Source organism: Pipistrellus hanaki (genome assembly GCF_964339955.1).
Source record: "Pipistrellus hanaki genome assembly, chromosome: 17".
NCBI lineage: Eukaryota > Metazoa > Chordata > Mammalia > Chiroptera > Vespertilionidae > Pipistrellus > Pipistrellus hanaki.
This window is the reverse complement of record NC_140519.1, coordinates 38,841,834-38,866,215: the sequence shown is the minus strand read 5'-3', so window position 1 is coordinate 38,866,215 and position 24,382 is coordinate 38,841,834. Positions and strand designations below refer to the sequence as shown.

The 24,382-nt window shown below is 45.8% G+C and overlaps 1 long non-coding RNA gene across 1 annotated transcript; it reads left to right on the top strand.

Annotated features, from left to right (window-relative positions):
- The first annotated feature begins 920 nt into the window (after nucleotides 1-920).
- LOC311611989 lies at nucleotides 921-6,735 on the top strand. Its single transcript, XR_014793193.1, has 3 exons — nucleotides 921-1,081; nucleotides 5,002-5,504; nucleotides 6,156-6,735. It is a non-coding gene; the product is annotated as an uncharacterized lncRNA (long non-coding RNA).
- Nucleotides 6,736-24,382: the final 17,647 nt, after the last annotated feature.

Genomic DNA, 24,382 nt, shown 5'->3' with positions numbered 1-24,382 from the left:
AGAAAATGTTAAAAAATTTAACTCTGTGCCTATATTGACTATATATAAAGTAATTCTCTTGAATAGGAATCAAATAAACACAAAGAAAGTATTTTATAATTACTTTATTATGAAATATTAAGTAAACAAAATAGTGAAAAATTATAAAATTCTTGTCTTGTCTGCACCTACGGCACACCAGGCAACATCTCGCGGCACAATAGTGTGCCGCGGAACAGCGGTTGAAAAACGCTGGACTAAAGGGTCCCAGGTTCGATTCTGGTCAAGGGCATGTACCTTGGTTGTGGGTACATCCCCAGTGAAGGGTGTGCAGGAGGCAGCTGGTCAATGTTTCTCTCTCATCGATATTTCTGGCTACCTGTCCCTCTCTCTTCCTCTCTGTAAAAAATCAATAAATATATATTTTTTAAAAATGCATCGATGATGACAGAGTGGTGGAGACTGATTCACAGCTGCCTGGGAAAGATGGCCACTTCTGACAGGTGGGTGTCATTCCACTCCCGGTGGGTTTGAGGGCACTGCCAGAGTGAATCGGATCTCCTGATCATTGTAACTATTATTTCCACACTTAGGCTGGGTGCTGACCTAAGCTCTTTACACATGTTAACACCCCCACCTACTTTACAGGCCCTTTCCCCAGTAGGACCCTAGTCCAGACCTCTGCCCCTGAGTGTGCCTGCAGGGCAGCCTGGAGGGTCCAAGCAGGAAAGGCAGGCCTATCCCGTTTCTAGGACCTGTCAGCCCAGCCCTGCCTTCTAGAAGTCAGTTCCAGAGTGAACAGGTTCCGGTGCCTCTCGGTGAGCTGAGGTGGCCTGCAAGAGGGAGCGAATGCCACTCCCCCAGCCTGAAGCCATCTGCCCCCTCCCCTCCCCACCCAGGAGCGTGCTCTGACCAAGCTGGGCGGCTCCCAACAGCCACCTGCCTCTGCCCCGTCCTCTGCGCGTTCATCAAAGAACAGGAGATCCCGGAGGCGAAGCTGGCAGACGCGCCTCATTCCCACCTGACAGCTTTCATGTCTGCGTCAACCTGTCTCTTCCTCTTCAGAAATCACCATGGCTCCTGCCTTCCTTCTAACGACACGGTAAACATGCACCAGTGACTCAAGGCAGGTACCGGCTGCTGCCTAAACTGCACCTTACGCAGGTTCCCTTGTGATGCCTGAGTCACCATCCACCATCCTCAGCGAGCCCTAAGCCGGCTCAGGCTGCTCCACCCTACAAGGCCTCCTCCACCCACCCTGCACACCCCCTTACACCCCTCTACATTCCCCTCCCTATGGCTTCTTGCCAAGCCTGCTTTTTTGGGCTAATTAGCACCCTCCACCCCCACCCCATTCTCCCTCGCTGTTGCCCACTCAGGCAGGCTGCAATTGAGGGAGCTCTCAAGAGCTGTGAGCACTGAGCGAGGCGTGGAAATCAGGAGAAGCTGCAAACCGGGAGGCCTCCACCCCACCTCCCACCCCCCCTTTTAGGGCAGCCCCTGTTATGAGAGCAATAAAGAAAGAGCAATTTATGCCATTTAGAAGCAAACGGCCCTTTTCATCTGGAGTGGCTGCTGCTGCCAAGCCCACAGCGCCAGGAAGGAGGAGGAGGAGGAGGAGGAGGAGGAGGAGGAGGAGGAGGAGGAGGAGGAGGAGGAGCGGCTGCAGAGCCCACCTCCAGGCCCTGGGAAAAGCAGCTGGAGCTGCCACCCCCGGTGAGGGGTGAGGCGAGAAGTCTGTGTGCACTTCTGTGCCCCCTGAATGCTCTTCTGGGGGGGCCTGCTCAGGGTCCAGGCACCGGAGGCAGGAAGAACCGGGGCTGGAGGGTGAGCGCGGGCCTGGCTGTGAGGGCCAGAGAGGGAAATAAGTGGCAGTGACAGCGGCGCCCGATCACTGGGCTCCTTTCCAGGAAGGAGACTGAAGATTTGCTGTCACCAGAGGAAGAAAGACGGCACCCTTCTCAGGATAATGGCCACGCAAGGCCAGTTTCTGCCCCTCGGTGTGGCCTGGGTCTGAACCAGCTACGTCACTGCTCTCTGCGTGGGGTTCAGCTCTGGGCCAAGCGATGGAGTCAGCATCTGATTTTTTTTTTTAATAAATATTTTATTGATTTTTTTTTTTACAGAGAGGGAGGGAGAGGGATAGAGAGTTAGAAACATCGATGAGAGAGAAACGTCGATCAGCTGCCTCCTGCACACCTCCTACTGGGTATGTGCCTGCAACCAAAGTACATGCCCTCGACCAGAATCGAACCTGGGACCCTTCAGTCTGCAGGCCGACGCTCTATCCACTGAGCCAGCATCTGATTTTTAACACGATCCCCTGGTGCTTCTCCTGGGCACACAGGTTGGGCAGCACACGGCTAGACCCCTCTGTGTGGTGAGGCGGGAGAGGCAGGAGGCGGTAGCAGGGCTCAGGCACTGCCTTGGTGGGCCAGCGAGTAGCTGAGCAGCCGCAGGAGAAAGTGGCCCATCGTGAGTAACACGGCAGCTCTCCCCGCCTGCGGGAAACTCCTCACGTCAGGACACTTGGGTGGTGAGTCAGCATCACTCCTCCTGCTCTCCCAAGTGCTACCAGCCAAGTGCCGCAGCCAGGCGCAGCACCAGAGTGCACGGCCTGAGCCCTTCCGACAGCGCTGATTGTTTGCTTGTTGCCCGTTGGACACCACGTCCACCAAGCACCTGTGGGGCCACCAGCTGCACCGGAACCAGGGCTCAGGCCTCCCTCCTGGGAGCTGCCAGTCCAAGGCGCCCACCATCACCCTCCTGTGGGCACCGCCAGGTCCCAGCCATGGGAGATGGGCAGGTGGGTGACCTTCGTCATGGAGGCCCCTTGCAAGCTTCCATCGATGGACCCCTTTCATGTTTCTCATGTTGCCTCACCACTACCACCACCACCTGCCAGGAACAAAGAAAAGTTATAGTACAAGATTTATTTGAAGGGAAATCCTCAAAGCATTTTTTAATCTCGCAGCTATTTCAAGAATGCCGGTGCTGTCAGACCGTGAGGAATGTCTGCTTCGGCATCCCTCGCCATCACCAGAAGCGCCCCCTCTGATGTGGTGGACGTGAGAAGGGGAGAAGAAGCGGGCCTCTTCTCTGTAACAGAAACCGCCGGAGCGCACAGGGGCGGATCGCCTTACCCTGGCACATGCCTCTGGCCCCGTCCCCGCCGCTCTCCCCGCCCGTCTCTGCTTCAAAGAGCCGGTCCCATGGGAAGGTTCATTTATTCGAGCAGAAATAAGTCAACGTCAGATTTTTCAAAAATACGTTACCGATGTGAACGTTACATGAGCATTGTTTCCAAGCCAGCGGATGGTACAGAAAGTGTGTAGGTACTTGACAGAAAACGGAGTGTGTCTGAGGGTGTGATGTCAAGGGCGCCGTGCCGTGTGTCATACCCCGAGCCCACCGCGGTCTGGGCCGCGATGCAGCACTCGGACATGCCTGCGGCCACAGGAGTGGAGGAGGGAGAGGGAGAGCAGACACCAGGGAGGCCTCTCTGTGCCTCGCCCGCTTCTCTCCGCAGGGCAATGCCATCGTTCTTGGTTCCCATACCCAGAGAATGTGATTCAGGAAGGGGCCCAAGAATATGCTCTGGTCCTAAAAAAACAAAACAAAACAAAGCAAAAAACACAACGTACAACCACTGATTCGGATGCAGGTGACCTGAGGAACATACTTTGAGAAACGCTGACGGAATCTGCAACACTGGCTCGGGATGTGTAAATAGCTTCCCAGACCACCCGCTGCTCAGCCGGGGCTGGGACACTGGAGGCAAGAGCAGTCAGCCTGAGGGGAGGGCTCCCAGAACCCAGGAACTCTCTAGAGCCGTGGTCAGCAAACTGCAGCTCTCGAGCCACGTGAGGCTCTTTGGCCCCTTGAGTGTGGCTCTTCCTCAAAATACCACGGCCTGGGCCAGTCTATTTTGAAGAAGCGGCGTTAGAAGTTGTTTAAGTTTTAAAAAATGTGGTTCTCAAATGAAATTTCAATCGTTGTCCTGTTGATATTTGGCTCTGTTGACTAATGATTTTGCCAACCACTGGCCTAGAGAGTGACACGGGGTGTGAAAGGGAGGGGGCAGGGAGTGGGCACAGCACTGCAAAACTAGGCTGTCGATCCAGCCCCTTGAACTCACTTTAGCTTGCCCTGGATGATGGCCCTTCCCACCCCTCTCTGCCCCTGTGCCCTCTGACCTCTGGTATCTGTTGATGGTTGGTTTTTGCTCGCTGGCCTCATTTCTCACTTACTAAGGCGTGACCTCTAATGCACAAGTTAAGGGCTAAAGTCAATGCTTCAAACTGAGCCCTAGCTGACCTTCAGCAGGAAAACAGCAGCCTGGTGTGCTAGTTGCTAAACAGTTGGACCTTTGAGTTACACTCAACCTGGGGAGATGCTTGCCCGGTGAGAGGTCAGCGGAGGAGGGGTCAGGTCACTCATTGCCCTCACGATCCATATTATTTCAATTGCTACTTTTCTTTCTCTCTCTCTGCCTCTCTTTCCCCCTTCCTTGCCTATACTGTTGAACACAAGTGAATGTGTTTTTTGATGTGTCTCAACTGCATTTCAACCTTGATCTTCATTCCTGTGTATGTCTTAGTTCTGGGCTTTCCCAGGGGTTGCGGATCCTCGGCTTAGCTCAGACCCCAGTGTTCTTGCCACTCACCCACCCACATGAGCACTGTGAACACCAACATGTGACACCCGTGTTGAAAGCAGTGCTGGTAACAACATCCTCCGTCTTTGTTCTGTCTCATCGAGGCTGAGCCAGGGACTCCTCACACCAGTTCACCAAAACAGCAGACGTCTCAGACCCTCTCAGCAACGCTGTGTTTTGCCATCCATCTCTAATAGGTTTTGGTTACAAGTGGGGTTGCCACATTTAGTAAATAAAGATGCAGGACATCTAGCTGAATGGCAATTTCAGCTAAACGAAGAATCGTGTGTTAGTGTAAGTTATGTCCCATGCAATGCTTGGAACGTGACATAATATAAAATTGTCTTTTGGTTTTTGACTTTCAGGATTAAGTGGATGTCTATACTTTCTCTGGCAGCCCTAGCAACAGGCCATACTGACGTAGCTTAGAGGCCGGACCGGCTTCAGCACCGCCCGACGCTGGGCCTACTACTTGATGTCGAGAAGAGCTTGGCTTGTTCTTCCTCCACCATCCAGGCCAGCCTTCCCGAAGTTGCCTACATCCTCGGAGAAGGGTCTGTCTTTGTGGTGATGCCATAGGCTGTGGTTTTCCACCGTCATGTTCTTAAGGATCAGAGCTGGTACAAATAGAAAAGTTGTTTTTCCAAAGGCTCCTACAAAACTTGGATGGCGCATTCCAATTAGATCGGTGTTGATCACGTGTCCAATCTTTGCAGCCGAGGAAATGAGATACACTGACTGGCTCGGGCTGAGACCCGTTGCTAACCTTCGAGACGAGTGCCACATCCACCCAGGCCTCGTGGGCCACGTGGGGGCTGTCAGGGGACCAAGGGCTGTTGCTGAGGAAGAGGCAATGGCTCCTGGGAAGGTAAGCAATCCGTATTCTTGGCTCACATTGCATTAACATGTGCATTGTGGCTTCTACAGCAGGTTAGAAGCCTGGAGGGAGGGGACGTGGGGGCAAGGCGAGGGCTGTGCAGAGGGCAGGCCTCCCCTTTCCAGCAGCAGAGCCATCCAACGGCTGCCATCACTGCGCCCTTCTGCCCCTCTTCCTGTTTCCTAGCGGTTTCCCAGTCTGCCTTGTTTGAGGCAACACGGAAGCCAGTTTCAGAGTGCTATGGCCCTAATGTTGGGCTCCTTCAAATTCCTATGTTGAAGGTCTGACCTCATGTGGCTGTATTCAGAGATGGATCTCTCGGGAAGTAATGAAAGTTATACGTAATCATAAGGTGGGTCCCAATATGATAGAATTATTGTCCTCTTAAGAAGAGATGTGGTTAGTCTGGCCAATGTGGTTCATTTGGTTGAGCATCATCTCATGCACCAAAAGGTCCCCAGTTTGATTCTCAATCAGGGCACATGCCCATTGTGGGTTTGATCCCCAGTGGGGGCGGGGGGGGGGGGTGCAGGAGGCAGCCAATCATTGAAATTTCTATCTCATCATCAATGTTTCTTTTTCTCTCCTCCTTCCTCTCTGAAATCAATAAATTGTTTTTTGTTTTTTGTTTTTTGTTTTAAGAGAAACATGGTTAGAACTGCCCCCACCCCGCCCCCAGCACACAGCAGGAAGGCAATTGCCTACAAGCCATGCCGAGCTCTGACGAGAAACTAAATTTTTTGACGCCTTGATCATGGACTTCTCGCCTCTATAACTATGAGAAAATAAATGCCTGCCGCTTGAGCCATTGGCCTGTGGTTCTTTGTGTGGCAGCCTCTGCGGAATAATGCAAAGAATGTTGCTGAATCTCAGATGTGTAACTTCATTGGCACATACGCCGCAGATGGGAAAGGGTTTCAGGATGTCGAGTGACCTAGAAAGATGTGATCTATCACATGGCCTTTCTGTGTATCTGTTTGCAAAGGGCAGATGGCTTAGGATGTTGTTAATGCTTTACCTGAGTGTCACATTACCTCAGATTTGTCAAGTACTTTAAATGATATAATTTAAAGGATTGCTTTCTTGAAAAATCAAATATGAAAAACTAAGAATTGATACAATATAGATTGCAGGTGAAGAAGCAAATGAGAAAATAATTCACTAATAAGTGTATTAATCAGTGTTTTTCTTGAATAAAAAAAAATTAAAGACGAAAGCCCTAAAAAAACCAAAACCAAAAAAAAAAAAAAAAGATAGAAGTTTATTTCTCTTTTATGCAAGTCTGGAGGGAGGGAGTACAGAGCTAACGAAGATCAGGGATGTAACCTCACCTCTCTTCCAGTCCTTGGCATATTCTACCTCACGACAGCCATCAAATCTGAATTACAGCCAACAAGAGGAGCATGCTCCTGCCCTCAAGCAGCTCCTGTTCTGTTGGGGGGAAGAGACACATCAGTGGACAGCCAGAAAACAGTGTGGCCTGTGTCCTGACCCAGCCATCATGGCCATCCAGAGCTCATTCATGGGAAACACTTCCGTTTGAAATGTTGCTTCATTGAAAGTAACTTAATGAATGGCATTATGTAGTGGAATAAATGCCAACTATGACCCCACTAACAAACTACAAAGATGCCTTTAAAATGAACAGAATTTGCAAATGTTAATATATTCCACACATTTTAAATGGTAATAAGACTTTACCACAAATTCCTCAACGAAATCAGGGGAAAAAAGTGATATTGAATGAGAAAAGGCCTCTCATTAAGTCACTGAAAGATAATCTACTATGTAACCTGATGCTCAAATTCACAGAAAATAATTTTTTTTCAAATAGATGTGACATTTAAATTGTTAAATTGTTAAGTCTTTTGGGATATAGCGATCAGTGCAATGGCTGGGACAGGAAACATCTATGAAATAAAAAAGAAAGGAAAGAAGGGAGCGAGGGAGGGCAATGGCTAGTTAGTTAGAACACTTAGGCTCTAGTCTTGGCTTAGTCACAAAATAACCAGGCACCTTGGGTAAGTTGGTTAACCTTCCTGGGAATTCATTAACTAGTAAAATTAGGGGGTAGAATTTATGAGTTTCAAATGTTATTTAGCTGCAGCACCCTTTGTTCACCCTTTGTTCGAATGAAGCATTAACTTTGAATGTGCTAAGCGGTAGTACATATGTGTGGTGTGTGGGGGTTGTATGTATCGTGGTGTATGTGGTATGGGTTTATGGAGGGTGTGTGGTGGGGCATTTACGGTGTGTGAAGGTGATGATGTATGGTGTGTGTTGTGTGGTTTGTGTGTGGTGAGTATATGACGTATACATGTGTGGTATGTGTTATATGTATGGGAGGTCTGTGTGTGTGTGTGTGTGTGTGTTGTGGGTATGGTGTGTATGGGTGTATGTGTGTTGTGTTGTGTGTTAGGGGTATAATCTTGGTTCTTTCCTATGTTCCCTGCCCTTGGTGACCCCCGAGTCACCTCCTCCAAGGAGTGAAGTCTAGGGAATCCCTGAGGTCACTTCCAGCTATCACACCAGATGCTCCTATTATCGCAAACCCCATGGCTACAGAATGGTGGCTGAGGAGATGTCGAGGAAAACCTAGCCCATCTATGGAGAGAGAAGGCAGACAAGTGGGACATTTTGACCGGATCAAGCACAGTAGCATGCCTGAGAAGCCAGGGACAGACAACAGAGCTGCTTCACTTTTAGATTAGGTTCTTAAATGAGGAAAATACAAATTATTTCAGACCCAGCAGAGGCAGGCCTTCCAGAAAAACCCACAGGGCAACAGGACTACGCAGAGAGCTGGCTTTCCCCAGCCTTCCCTGTGCAGTGCTTGCAGCCAGAACACCATGAAGGAGAGCGCAGGCCTGAGGAAGTCCTGCTGTCAATACCCACACAGCCCGCCCTCCTGATAACAGATGTGCTTATGAGGGAAGCTGAGCGAACAAAAACACATTTGCCCGGCTCCCAACCTCAAGCACATTTTCCATCATCGGCAGCAGACCGAAACGCTTGTCTTTGCTTTGAGCCTGTGTTGGGAGAAGAGAATCTGAGGTCTCCATTGGCAAGTGTCTGAGGGAGACACTGGCAAGTGTCTGCGGCTGGCGCTACCGAGGCCCCTGTGTTTATACCAAGTGTCCCCCGGATAACACTAAGCACACATTTCTCGGAGGAAGGCTGCTGCAGGCGGAGCCCTGCTGAGCTGAGCTTTCAAGTCTTATGACTCAGGCCTTAGCCAAAACCACTTCCATACGCTCAGCCATGAGCTTGAGCCTGCGCTAGCTCAAGACCACATGCCATCTGGCAATGGCCGGGGGGAACTCATGCTCTGAGAGCGTGAACTCTAAAACTTGACCCTCCCAAAGCCTGACCCCATCTTCTGATCACGTGGTCAGCCCCGAAAGTTTTCTAGAGAAGAGGCTGGAGCATGGTTAGTCAGCAGACGAGCCCTGATTTGAGTGTCTGGCTTCGGATCGTGCACTTCATAAACCCTCCCAGCCCTCTTCTTTGTACAAATCACTTCCATGGAGTGTGGGGAGGAACCATTGTCAACAGCATGCATGTGAACACACATCCAAACCACATAACATTTCATTTTTCTCGACAAAGCCCTCTGTGCTGAGAGACCAGCTGTGGCTCTCGGAGGAGTGCTTGCAGCCTTCCTCTGAGCGTCTGGCAGGAAGGAGCCGGACTTTCCGGTGGATCAGTGTTCGCTAAAACGTTTGTCCTTCTATATTCCCTGGCGTTCGCTGTGCTTTGTTGGGTCAGCTCTTGTCCTTTCTGGCAGTGGCCTGAGATTGTTGCTAGGGAGCTTGAGTTGCACCATAGTTGTGCAGTCACCCAGGAAAGCTCTTGTTTAGACTGGAATTAAAGACCTTGACAGGATCCTTAAGCGTTCCCTTCTCTTTGTCCAAACTCCTGAGGATGGAGCTCCCCAGCTAGCCCATGCACATCTGTATTATGTCTACTCGAGACGAGCTTCAGTCACCCAGAGCAGCCTCCTTTCAATAGTGTGCAGTCTGGCTACGGAGCAATGTCTACTGTGTGGCTCGTATGCGGTTATCACATATATGCTAAGACAAGGAGGCAATTCCCTAATCGGTCACAGCGTTTTTCCTTCACCTTCTGTATTTTCCAAAACTTCTACAACAAGCAGATACTACTCTTATCGTAGGGGGAAATGTGTGTGTGTGTGTGTGTGTGTGTGTGTGTGTGTTGAGTGTTATGTGATTGTAATGCCATAACCCGCACAGCCTAGACTTTGGCGTTTGCTCTCTAAAGAGCTCATGCTCCCAAACCTAGACTGTTCGTTGAATTTCCTAGAAAGTGTCCCTGGTCTCTATCTTCCTGTTACTCAAAACATTTTCTCAACCTCCTACTTTCCTTCAGGAATGGAGATAACTTAGGAAACGATGGCAAATGTTCCTAATTAGGGCAAAACCAGCAGAAAATGATGGGAGCCTGAACTTTCTTTATCCATTTTATTTTTACAAGTGCTTATGCTTAATTGATTCTAGAACAGGCTTATTATCAAAGGGCTGACACTTTGATATATTTCTCTTCTTCCACCGAGATGATGCTAAACGCTGCCCAGGCCTATGACTCTGCAATACAGGGCCTGGGAGGTTTCTGCTCCAGTCGTCTAGACAGAACCTTCAGTGTCATTCTTGCTCCGTACATCACGGGGACAGAAATGGGCTGCATGATTCTGTCTTCCTGCCCAACCCTCTTTAACTCAAAGGAAAAACATTATTTGTATAACGCTGTCCAACTAAATCTGATATTGTGCCCAGATTCTGATGACAAAGATCAGTAAGATGGATTTGAAAAGAGAAATGAACAGCCCTCACTGGTTCTGCTCAGTGGATAAAGCACTGGCTTGCAGACTGAAGGCTCCTGGGTTTGATTCCAGTCAGGGCACATGCCTAGGTTGTGGGCTCGATCCCCAGCAAGGGGTGTGCAGGAGGCAGCCGATCAATGATTCTCTCTCATTAATGTTTTTATCTCTCTCTCCCTCTCCCTTCCTCCTTGAAATCAATAAAAATATATTTTAAAATGATAACAAAAATTTAAAAAGAAAAACGAAAAATAAAGATACAACATGCAGAGCACTTTGGTAGACATAAGCAGATACTGCAGCCAGGAGCACAGCCGAGGGGCCTGAGGACACCTCTCCATGGCACTCCACATTCCTCCAGTTGTTGAGTTCTTGGGAGCACTGACTCCTGGAACCAGCCAGTGCAGATTCAAACCCAATTCCGGCATTTAGTTGCTAAATGGCAGTGGAAAACATTGCTAAAGTTTTCTGAGTCACAGGGCACGACCCCCCCCCCCACCCCCCTTTACCTTAGGGTTTGTAAGAGAATGCATGACTCGAGATAAGGTCAAGGAAGCCCGGTGGTGGCCCACAGGGAACACTCCTAAAGTTGGTGGCATGGCTGTGTCCTATCAGCTTCCTCCTCAGAGATCCTGATCTGGCACCATCGCCGGTTCCCAGAGACGAGAACTTGGACGTGAAGACAGAGGTTCTGATGACTCAGCACAGCTGCCGAAGGCTGAAGGGGACACATCACGGAGCTCTAACCTGCGTCCCCACTGTGCTTAGCCGGGTTGGGTGAGAGGCAGAGGGGAATACAGTTTTGAAAATGACTGGCCAGCTGTGCGTTCAGGAATGGACACTCAGCCCCGGCCTTTTGCCTCTGAAGCAGACTTGTTGAGTGGTACACCAAATATTGGCATGGGCTTAATAATGCCAACTTAACCCTCCTGTTTATCGGCTTCATTGCACCTGGTGACATCAAACTGTCACCTCATTTGCTTAGATGGAAGGGGGTGGGGAGGAGAGCAGATATTTTTTGTGATTCTTCTGTACCATGGACACTCTGTGAGACACCTTCACCCAGTCTCTCAGAGAATTGACACAACCATCCTGTGAGGTTTGTAGGTGTTAATACTTTCACCCCAGTCTTACAGAGGAGGAAGGACACTGAGATTGCTGAAAGGGTGAAGTGGCCTAGCCCACAGTTAGCGATGTTGGAAGTGGTGTTGAATCCTTATCTAACTAGCACCAAAGACTGTTTTCCCAACACTTACACGGTAGTTTGATGCAAAGGAGTGCCAAGGACCAGGAAGTCCTCTACCCAGCAGCTAAAGTACACAGCATCGACTTCATGTACTGAAAAGAGGCACTCTTCCAGGGGTTTGCTCAGGGATTTCCCACCCCCTGCACGAAACAGGAAAGATATCGTGTTTCCTCCACGATGTAAGTAAATCTCATTGATTCCCAGTAACGCTTTCCAATAAGAACAATTCGTTCAGACATGCCTGTTCCCCATTTAGAACCTATTTTGTCTTGGTCTCCCCCAGACAGGACGCCACCATGTCATCCAGGATTGGGCTCTTACGCAGAGAGAAGATAGGTTTTGAGTGTTTCTCTAGAGATACAAGAGAAAAAGTTTACCTTGATCCCCCAACTCCAAAAGTGAAGAAATTGTTTTGGGAACTCAAGAGTTAGGACAATGAGGCCTTGCTCAAATTCACACTTGAATGTAGACTCCCTTTGGGAGTGTAGCCCACTGGGAAGAAGAAGTTCATTGAAAAATCGCAACCGTGACTTAAATGTAAAAAAATATTCTTTTCTTTTCCAACCCCAAGAGGATTTAGGGCAATTCATTTCGAGTATGAGGTCCGTGACACAAGGAGAATGTTTAAAATTTTAAGTTGGATGCTTCCTTTACCTGTTCTTTACTCTCACGGAGCTCTGTGCTGCTCTCCTTGACCTCATATTTATTGGCCAACAATGAGACAGGATCGCTAAGAGCCCTGCTGGATCCTACAGGGGAAGTACCAGCACTTTGTAAATTGTTCTGAAGCAATGGGGTCGTTTCCACTATTATCCACTAGGGTGTTTCGGAGAAGATGGGTTTTGGTACTTAGAAACTCCAGTCTCGTTTTAATGGTGAAGAGGAAAGCCGCACCATAGTGCAATTTAAAAAGCCCACAGTGAGCTAGGACAGACAGTCCCGACAGCACAGCCTAGGATAACAAGGCTCGGAGAGTTAAAAAAGACTTCCAAACACAGTGACTAAGAGTCAATGTTTTAAAAGTGTCCTCCTATGAGTGCAAATAGGAAAAGAAATTTTCAAAGCCAAAGCCATTCGTAAGTTAAGTTTTAATAATTTAGGCCGCTAGCAAATGAATGTTATTAAACTCAAAACTGGCATTCATCAAAATTTTCCATCAAAATCTTTTATTTTCCCCTACGCAACATTCAAAATGCTTAGGCATGAACCAGTTGTTCTGAGGACTGTGCTGTTTGCTATTATTTCATATCATGAAATTTCAGGCTGCGGGCTTATACTCACAATTAAATTTTAGAATGCTATCGTTGGCTATAAAGACTCAGCTTTGCCACATTTGGGTATGCCTTGTCTCAGCCCCTCCCCAGATCGATGGCTATAATGGCATTTTATGAGAGAGGAAGTTTTCACGAGGCATCATTTTGGAAACAGGTAGGGATACCCAGATGTTGTGCAGCCTTTTGAGTTCCCAAATCCTTTTCTGTTTCCCTGCCACTTGTTTCCGGGCGTGATTAAGGATGCCTGGAATAAGTGCCAGAGTTTTGTCTAACATTTTATAAATCAGACTCACAAATGCCAATCCTCTACACATAGATAAAATGACAGGCACTGAAACAAATAAACACACTCAGGGAACCAGAGCTGATGTGAATGGGGTAGATTTTTCTGAAACCCTTCTTTGTAAGCAGAATTGGGTGTCAAGAAAGGGAAGCACTCATTTTTTTTTTCTATAATAAGGTATCTTATCCATAAGAATGGCTCTAGCAGTGACTAATCTGAATGCATCCATCTACGCAATCCAATCCTGAATATTTTGTGACTAAGATATATGTTTTTGCAGTATGTCTGTCTGAAAGATGGGTGAAGAGGGAAGAGGAAGGTAATGGGCAGCCTGAAGCCTCAGAACAGGAAAACAAGAGGCATGCATCTCCTTGACCTTGACCATTGGACATAACAGTACAGGATGGTCAGAATAACCACTAGTCCTTGGCCAAGAGACTGCGACATATTATTGGGTTTATAGATCATGTGAGAGAAAGGCCATGGTCCCTGAGCAAGCATCTACTTTTTGAGTCCTGAAAATTTACATTTTGCAGTCATGAGGGCAGAGGTGAAGGGCAGACGTCACATATTAGAAGAATGCTGTGTACATGGTGACGAGCACAATGTTTTGGAGCAAATAGCATGGGCTCATACTACTCAGGGCTGTCTAGCCTTGGGCAATCTTCTTTAACAACTTTGTGCCTTTGTTTTCCCATCTGTGAAATGGGGATCATAACACTATCTGCCTTACAGAGTTCTTGAGAAGAGTAAATAAAATGATACGGGCCAAGTCTGCAGGTAGCATTGTGTGTGAGTTATTATTTGTTGAATACCTAGACCCCATGTTACGTGCTTTCATATAATGTTTTATTTTATCTTTATGACAAACTTAAAAGGTAGGTAATATTATGCCCATGTTAAAATGAGAGACGTTGAGGCTCAGAAAGATTAAGCAAATTGCTCAGGTGTACACCGGTAAGTGGCCTGACTGAAAAGCATTGAATCCGGGAGTGTCCGCTCCAGCATTATGTCAAACACCATTGGTGTCCCCGGCTAACTTCAGCTGCTGCATGGTAAACACATTATTGTCTAGAATAGTACGTTTCCAATCAATTTTATTGATTAGAAAATGATTCCTCTCTCCATCGTCATTGGCCTAACTCATTAAAATTCATAACAAGCGTGAGAGATAACTGTGTTGGACACCTGAAGTTGAGTCACTCCGGGCCTTGAGAGAAAGGCCCACGTGTCCTGAGTTTTGGTGCAGTTGCAAAGAAAGAGAACTGGGCTCCTTCCTTCCTTCCCCACCAAATAGGAAGGGCCAGCAAACACGCAGCTGCCTCTTAACAAAGTGACAAAGCTCGGGGCCGCCCTCTGCCAGCTCCGTGACCAGGCAGCCGTTGTAAAAATGGGCTCTCCTGTGGGGGCCCCCAAAGAGCTCAGGAATGTGGAAACAGGGCTTCCTCACCAACGGCACTCGAGCAGGAAGCAGACCTTCCTGACAGGCTGCCTTGCTCAGCTTCCTGGTTACGGAAGAAAAGCACCAGAAAAGGCCTCATTTAAAAATAATAACGAAACAACAATGACGGTGTTAAAACAACACAATGATTTAAAGGATGAGTTTATGCCGAAACCAGTTTGGCTCAGTGGTAGAGCGTCAGTCTGCGGACTGAAAGGTCCCAGGTTCGATTCTGGCCAAGGGCATGTACTGTACATTGGTTGCGGGCACATCCCCGGTAGGGGGTGTGCAAGAGGCAGCTGGTCGATGTTTCTCTCTCATCGACGTTTCTAGCTATCTCTCTCCCTTCCTCTCTGTAAGAAAATCAATAAAATATAAAAATAAAAATAAAAATAAAAATAAAGGATGAGTTTATAAGAGGCGTTTATCCCTTCCACCTGCCAAATGTTAGCAGAGTCCTTTGGAAGCTTCTCTAAGGTCCTTCTGCTTGGAGGGCGGCCCTGGCAGTGGGGGGAAAGGGCAGATCTTGCTGGAGCACAGAGGGGTCATTTCTAGGAGACCCGGCAGCTAGGAGGACTCTATACTACCATCAGAGGAAGGCTTCCAAGGGCTTGGTGTCTGTGGGGCATTTGGGCTGGGGATGGCCAGAGACACAACGCAACTCATTATGACATCAAGAGATGAGCGTGTGAGCCTGCCTTGTTGCACAGCCGGGCCTCATCTCCTGCCTAGCAGCTCTCCCACTGTCTTTGCAGCTGGTCCTCACAGCCAGTTGGCCTGGAGGTCAACTCCTCCTAGAGACGCCAACCGCAATCAAGGCTCAACTAAAGACTGTACACACAGCCCACACAGAGGCACCCTAGAGCGGCCGTTGCCAACCTTTCAGACCTCACAGATTGCCAGTTGGTGACTGCTAACCTAGAGTGCCCAGCTCAGATGATGGGAGGCTGAGTCACAAAGCTAAAGGAGTTCATCACCACCAAACCAGTATTATATGAAATGTATACAGGGAGAGGAGAGGGTGGGGAAGGGAAAGAAAGGGGGAGGAGGGAGAAAGAGGAGGTAAAAAACATGAACAACAATAAAATGGCAACAAGAGATGAGTGTGTGCCCTTGACTTCATAGGCCTCTTCACCTAGCCAAGGATACGAGCTAAAGCGATACTTGAATAAATCCAAACTAGTATCTAAGATGAAAATAATGAATAGGCAGAAGGGGCCACTGACTATATTGGAGAAATGCTCCTAGACAATTTCTTTATACATGGCCCTCTTTGAAAACAACAGTGTGTAGAGGCACAGAACTGATTGGCTAGTTATTCGTGTTACAAAGAGCTTTCCTCACAAAAATTATCTTCTTGTCTTCTCTAAAAAGCAAGCTTAAAAAAAGACAAAAAAACACCTGCATATGTCTAGCCACACAATTGCCAATACCCCTTGTTTTACCCCAGTGATTCCCAAATGAGAATCTTATGTGGCTGCTTCAGTATCATCTGGGTGTTTGTTAAAAAGAATTTGTGAGCCTTTCCCCAATCTTATTGTATCAGAATCTCTTGGAGACGAGAATCTGTATTCTTAACTGCTCCAGGTGATTCTGAGTGCAAGTAGAATTGGAAATAAATTCTCATACAATATTGATTTATAAAATATTGCATTATCTGATTAAAAATGGATTTTAAAAGAAAAAAGGCAAATAGATGAGGTTACTTTATTTTTTTTTAAATTACCTAATCATGAACTATTTTTAAACATATGGAAGAGTACAAAACATATTAAGAGACTATAGTGTATCCACCAACTCTATTTCTTATCCATTTTAAGGACTTGCTTCCCCACTGGTGGTGTACTGGTAATTCAACTCTCTGTTCTTGATTTATTTCCACAACAGTACTTAAGTAGCTTGAGATTATTTTGTAAAATTGCTTGTTTTATGAGACCATATTTCTCACTAGATTGATGTTCCAAGAGGACAGGAAAACACCCATCTTATTAATGTATCATTGTATTCTCAGCATCCAGCACAGTGCCTGGAACTTAGTAAGTGCTCAATAAATACCCATTGAATGAATGAATAGACATATTCTCCCCCAAAATTTATATAGACTCTCAAGGGACACTAAATAGTTAAAAACAATCTTGAAAAGGAACAAAACTAGAAGACTCACTCTTTCTGATTTTAAAACTTACTACAAAATATAGTAATAAAAACAGTGATTTGGCATAAATACATATATACACCCATGGAACAGAATAGAAAAACCCAGATATAAACCCTCACGTATATGATCAAATGATTTTTGGTAAGGGCACCAACACCATTAAATGGGGACAAGACAATCCTTTCAACAAATGGTGCTGGGAAAACTGGATATCCACATGGGGAAAAAATTAGTTTGGATCCTTATCTGACACCATTTGGAAAAATTAACTCAAAATGGATCAAGAACCTAAATGTAAGATCTAAAGCAATAAAACTCTTGGAAAATAACACAGGACAAGAACTTTACCCCATGGGACTTGGCAATGATTTATTGGATATGGCACGAATGGCACAGGTAACAACAACAACAAAATTGGACTTAGGAAAAGTAAAGAGACAAATCAACAGAGTAAAAAGGTAATCCGCAGAATGGGATAAAATATTTGCAAGGCATATACTTGATACAAGATTAATATCCAGAATATACAGAGAACTCACAGAACTCAACAGCAAAACAACAATGGGCAAAGGAAATGAAAAAGTTCAGAAATGGGCAAAGGAATTGAATAGACATTTCTCCAAAGAAGATACACAAATGGCCAATAACATAAGGAGATGCTCAACTAATGATTAGGAAAATGCAAATCAAAATTACTATGAGTACCACCTGATATCCATTAGGATGGCTACTATCAAAAAAACAGAATACAACTCTAGCTGGTTTGGCTTGGTGAATAGAGTGTCAGCCCTCAGACTGAAGGGTCCCAGATTCAATTCAGGTCAAGGACATGGACCTCAATTGCAGGTTCAATTCCTGGCCCTGGTCAGGGTGTGTGCAGAAGGTAACCAATATGTCTCTCTCACATTGATGTTTCCCTCTGTGTGTCTCTCCCTCTCCCTTCCACTCTTTCTAAAAATCAATGGAAAAATATCTTCAAATGAGGATTAACAACAACAAAGAAAAAAGGAAATAAATGTTGCCAAGGATCTGGAGAAATTGGAACCTTTGTGCACTTCTGGTGAGAATGTAAAATGGTGCAGTCACTGTGGGGAAATGGTATGGCAGTTCCTCAAAGAATTAAGAGTAGAATTACCACGTCTGGGACCTCACCAAGCCTGCAAAACAACTTTATGACTGTTTTGGTACCTACATGGTAATAAGTTTCTGTGTGTGGCAGAATTCAGCTGGAAACTCCCATTCGTTGTAAGGAGAGGGTGTGGTTATGGCTGTCACCTACCTTAACTATTGAAGACTATGATAACTACCAATTAACACCAGTAATTTTGACTATCCAGATTACCTGCCAACTCTGGTAGGTTGGCGATGAGTTTGATTTCATTTGATTTTTAAAATTAAAAGAGTGTGACACTTCCTTCGACAGTGCCAAGGAGCAAATGCATAACCATTACATGCTTATTCCGTCAGTGCTGCCAATGCCAACATGTGGAGGATCCCTTTTACAATCACTGTTAATGAAGGTCTTTTTAATAGTCACACCTGGTGCCAAAACCGGTTTGGCTCAGTGGTAGAGCGTCGGTCTGCGGACTGAAAGGTCCCGGGTTCGATTCTGGTCCAGGGCATGTACCTTGGTTGCGGGCACATCCCCAGTAGGGGGCGTGCAGGAGGCAACTGGTCGATGTTTCTCTCTCATCGATGTTTCTGGCTCTCTATCTCTCTCCCTTCCTCTCTGTAAAAAATCAATAAAATATAATAGTCACACCTGGTGTGTTAGAGACACACCTTGTTGGCACTGTGTGTCTATAATCTCGGCAAAAATAGATAAAGTTCCTGCCTAGAAAACGTGGGCGAGACGTCTCTCAGATCTGTGTTGCATGTGGCTCTCCATGTTTTGTCTTGAGATGTTCACGTATTCCTTTATTTCTATTCAACCAGGAGATACGAAGCACCTACAAGCTAGTACTCTATTAGTCCGTGCAAGGGTTAGAAATATGAGTTAGATGGAAATCCTGGAACCACTGACATTATAATCTGGTGAGAAAGGAAAAGATATGTGCCAACACCAGTCTATACTACAAGCCAGACTTTTAAACTAGAGGGATAAATATCACACTGGGGGGGGAGCTCTGATTGCGGGAGGATCAGCCTTCAGAGAGGAGGATGAGGTGACCCTTGAAGGAGAAGGAATTTGATAGAGTATGCAGAGGTTGTTCCACGTGTGAGGAAAGTCCCAGATGTAGGAAAGTCCTAACATATCCAAGGGAAAGTGGGTAGATCACAGCAGGAGGCAAGGTTTGGAAACAAACTTTAACCACGTTTAGTGCCATTAGTACCTGACCCTGAGGAATCCTGCCATAGCGGCTGGTGAGGAAATTCAACCTCCATCAGTTCACCAACTGGGCTGCCACGCCAAGAGGATGGGCATCTTTTCTCTTTCTACCTTAATTATTATTATTTATCATTATCACAGAGCATAAACTATTTTATCATGCAACTTAGAGAAACAAAATGGTGAGCTAGGCATACCAAAGTCCTTTCATACCCTTAGTCATTGTTTTTTTCAATCATCATCCTCTCGTATGTGATATTTTTTTAGCCTTTAAAAAATTGAGGTATAACATTCAATTCACCATTTTAAAGTATATGCTTTAGTGATTTTTAGTAGATTCACTATGCTGTGCAGCTACCGCCCCTTTCTAATTTCAGAACATTTCTATCACCCCCAAAAAGGAAACCCTGTACCTATTAGCAATTACACCTCATTTTCCTCTTCCCCCAACCCCTAGCAGCCACTAACCCACTTTCTGTCTCTATGGGTTTTCCTGTTGTGGACATTTCACATAAGGGGATAATGCTGTGTGGTCTTTGTGTTGGCTTCTTTCACTTAGCGTAATGTCTTTAAGGTTTGTCCACATCATAGCATGCTCAGTGCTCATTCCCTCTTGTGGCTGCACACATGGGCTTTTTAAAAGTGGATTCTAGACTGAGAGCTCAGTAAGAGTCTTTCCCTTGAAAGATGTTTCTTGGGGGTAGAACTTAACCTGAGCTGGGGAGCAATGCAGCCCTTTTCTAGGAGGCAATTTCATTGTATACAGTTCGCCATGTGGACCCAATTTTCTCCCTCTCTGTATGCACTCTTTCTTCTATTCGGTTCGGGAGGCCCCCATAACAGGGGGGCATGCTTTCAAACTCAGCCAGGTTATTATAAACAGCTTGCCTAGTCTTTTGGCAGGAATGCAACTCAGCGGTGCCATCAGGCAAGTGGCTGTCCTGTAATTAATTCATTTGCTTTAACGTAATAAGCCGTCGCAGAGGAGGAATTCTGCTAGACCTTCCGCTCATTGTAGCTGAATGTAGCCCGAATTCCTAAGCCCACTCTTCCCCAGCACAGTTCACTTAGCTGCTGCACACACAGCAGGGAATCAGAGGTAAACCAGAGCCGTTTCAGCTACAGCTAAATATAATTCGCCGCTCTGTTTCAGAGCTTGGGGGTGGAGTGAGGCGGAGCGATGGGCTGTCATTGCTCTTTTTCAGCAGGAAACTGCTGTGCTTCCTTGGATTGTAAGCTATCTCCCCATCGTGAAGACGCCATAACTAGGAAGGCAATGGTCCTATGGATCCATTCTAAATGCACACATTACCTGTCACAGTGTAAAAGGGGAAGATGGCTTTACTGTTCAAAGCTCCAATCTCTTTTAATGGTATAGTGGGCATTCAAAGTTTTTGTATATTGTAATTTTCTTTTTCTTCTTCTTTTTTTTTTTTTTTTTTTTTTTTTTTTTAATAAATGTTACTGTCCAGAAATCTCTTTAGTAAGTGATTTTCAAGATGCTGCCTTAGAATAGATTCAATACTCAGAAATCAGGGAGTTTTTTTCTCACCCAAGTTTCTGGGTAATTTGGCCTGTTTTCTTAGAGAGTCTAGATAAGATTTAATTGTGAGTGTCTGAATGTCTGAGGTAGGGACAAAGGGGAGGAGCGGATGGGTAGTCACAACTTGATAGCAGGACCCAGTAAGAAAGGTTCAGCATCACTTTTCTCTAAAACATGAAATTCCCCTCATGGTTCTTACAGGAACATGGACTAAGAAAAGCATGTCTCGTAGCATCACTTGGCTTCAAGAACGTGCTGTGTGTGCACGACAAGCCATCCAGTCATAGTGCACACATGGCTGACACACCAGCGTCACACCATTCTCTCTCCCCTGTCTCCAACACTCACTCACTTTCTCTGCCTCCTTTGTGTCTAGGAAATGCCACGTGACACAGCTACACACAGAAAGCTTTTGTGACTTGAGAGAAAATGTTGCTATTGTGAGCGGCTTCTCTCTTCCTCCTTCCTTGAGAGTGGTGTGCTGCTAGAAGCTACGGCAGCCTCAGGGGCAGTCATAACTGAGGGCTATTAGCCCGACAACACCCCGCTGAGCTGATGATTCAACACCATCAATCGCGCACTCCTAGCCTTCATATTGTGTAAGAAATATAAGCCCCTGTTTGGTTAAAAACGCTATCAGTAAGTCTTTTGCTGCTTGCATACACTATCTAATACAATTTTGGGATAGAACTTTAGTATATACCATCCTCTGCTCTATTAATATCTACTCTAATACATCTATCTAATATCCACCATCTCCCTCTTTCCTCTCCCCTGTGTATTTCAGTGTAAAGTCTGTTTTTGTTTCCACAGGTCCTTTTCATGGAAATTTAATAGAAGTTTCAGTTTTAAATTGGGGGAGGAGGGGCGGGGAAAGATCTATAACATCCATTTTGAAAGACATATATTCGTGAGTCGTTTCAATTTCACAACCTAACGTGTGTCCCTCCATTTAGACAAACACATGGCAACTGCAAACCACACACGGCAGAACGAGTGGCTGTGGGAGAGCAGGAGAGGGACATTGTGACAGTGTGTAAGTGCAGAGCGGACGGCAGCCTGTTTGTGCATAAAGAAGCGTCTAGAAGCCCATAACATTTTGGCATCCTCACATGCCAGAAGCAGAGTGTGAAATAAGCAAAGTAGAAAAAATGGGGCCTTCCTTCATCTTGGTTTTTTAGTACAGCAATGCCCCTTCAAACTATACAGAAACATGTATTTTTAGAAACAAATTAATCTCTAGTTTTAATCATTTTCAAATTATTTCCTGGAATATGCATGCGCCTGTGGTTTGTTTAAGAGAGTCTGGGTAGCTTGCAGGCTGTGTTGTCTGTTAAGGATATTGTCCATTGTATCATGTAGTTTCCTGTTTATTTGGACCCTTGGGGGAAATGTTCTGTTTGATCATAGGACTGAGAATATTTATAGCTGAGCAATAGCTTCATTTTTATCTTACGAATATTGTAGCTGATTTAACTGTCAGTAGGATGCTGATTTTTGTTTTATTTTGTGTGTGTGTGTGTGTTTTAAATTATCTAAAATAGGGGTGTCGAACTCAATCAGAGAAGGGGCCAAAATCTAAAATCCAGCCTAAATCGTGGGCCGAATGGTTTACTTAACAGTCATAAACTGACAATGTCATAAACTGACAGTGGAGTGCAGTGATGACAGCACGGTGCGGGCCACATTGCAAGGCCTGGAGGGCTGGATTTGGCCCGCGGGCCTTGTGTTTGACACATGTGATCTAAAAAGTGGCACAAGTTTAGCAGCATTAGTGCCTACTAAAAAAGAATGGGTTAATTGGGTCAGATTTCATGTTGTTTCATTTGATGTTTCCTAGCATTGACTCAGGATATCTAAAGTTATTAACTATTAGTTAATAACTAATAGTATGTGAACCTTACTTTCTGCTATCACCAACTTTAGGAATGTTTGTTTAGTAATAATACAGGTTAGTGGGTATTTTAATTCAGATGACAAACAATTATAAAAATATATAATTTCTTTAGTATCACAATTAAGCTTTATTTTTCACCAGGGTCAAGTCCAGCCCAGACTCCTGCCAAACGTGGCTCTACCATCTCCAATATACAGCTTCCGGGGCTGCCCTCCCACTCTGTCTCAGCCTTGCAGAAGAGGAAAGATGCTGGAGCCTGGAGAGGTTTTATGGACCAGGCTACTCATAGTTCATTGGCCAAAAGTCAGCCACGGGGCCACACCCAATTGCAAGGGAAGCTGGGAAATGAAACCTAGCTGTGTGCCCGGGGAGAAGGAAAAACAAAGGTGATCGAAGAGCTAGGCAATCTCTGCCACGTGAAACAGATAATGAAGTAGAAGATAACAGAGTTATAACCTAAAAAAGGATGGGAGGTTCAGGGTTCATTCTAATCACTAGCAAGAAGATAGGCTACACCCAAGGAGGGACTGCAGAATTCTATCTACCCACATCAGGCGTTACAAAGGGATAGTCGTCCAGCAGTGTGGCTCAGTGCTTGAGCTTTGACCTATGAACCAGGAGGTCACGGTTCAATCAGGGCACATGCCCAGGTTGCAGCTCCATCCCCAGCAGGAGGCAGCCAATCAGTGATTCTTTCTCATCATTGATGTTTCTATCTCTCTCTCCCTCTCCCTTCCTCTCTGAAATCAATAAAAAATATATATATATTTTTAAAAAGTGAAAGAAGATATGATAAAAATAGGATTTGAATTTGAAAGACACTGTGGTGGCAGCATTGGCAGAACCACTCCAACATAAAAAGCTGCTCAGTGTGTTGACCCATTGCTCAGATAGAATCATCCAGTTGCATACACCTTACTGATGGTCTGTACTGCAGTTCCACATAACCCCAGCCTACCTGAATGAGTTCCTGCCCGCCTTGCCTGTTCAAAGTGACTTTGCTTCTATGGAAAAGGTGTAGAAAAAATATGCAGATAGGGAAGCCACTCAAACTCGTAGTAGTATTCTTTTGTGTTCATTTTTGGGAGTTTTATAAGTGAGTATATTTCAATCAGACATGACACCGTCCAAGAGGGATGCCAGGGAAAGGAGATGGAGAAAGCTCTGCTAGGAAACAGCGTGGTCATTGGAAATGAAATCCTCCTACTTGGCAGTGCCCAGGGGGAATCTACTGCTATAAACCCTCTGCTGGGGGTGCTGTCCTGGGCATCATTCCCAACCTTGTTGCAAAGCAACAAGAGAATCTCTTCCTGGGCATGTTTCCTGGTGATACTTTGGAAGCCTGCAATCAGAAAATGAACAGACTGTAATCTACTTTTAATTCCAATTTGGAAAGTGGTAGGCTATGTTCAGACAAAAACCAAACAAGAACAGACCTTGATTGGCTACAAAAACAATATTTATCTTGGAGTGCTGACTGCATAGCATTATTCTTGTTGGCCTTACATATTCTAAATATGTAAAAAATTAAACACATCCATGTAGATATCTAAAAACCCCTGCCTGCGTTATAATCATCATGCCTGTTAAACAATACTTAGCACCTCAGACCGTTGGGTCCTGCACCACTTCTTCATTATGTGGAGACTAAATAAAGGCTGGCTCATTTTTTTCTCTTTGGCTCTTGGACACCTGGGAGTTCTTAAAAGAGCTTGGAATGGTCCCTGAAGAATGATGCTTGGACAGCTTCGCAGAAGAAAGCAGAATCCCAGAATGTGGAAAAGAAAAAACAAGGTTTGGGGAAAGAAATGTGAACGATATCAAGGAAGAGGTACCTTGACTTCATTCATTCATTTCTTGA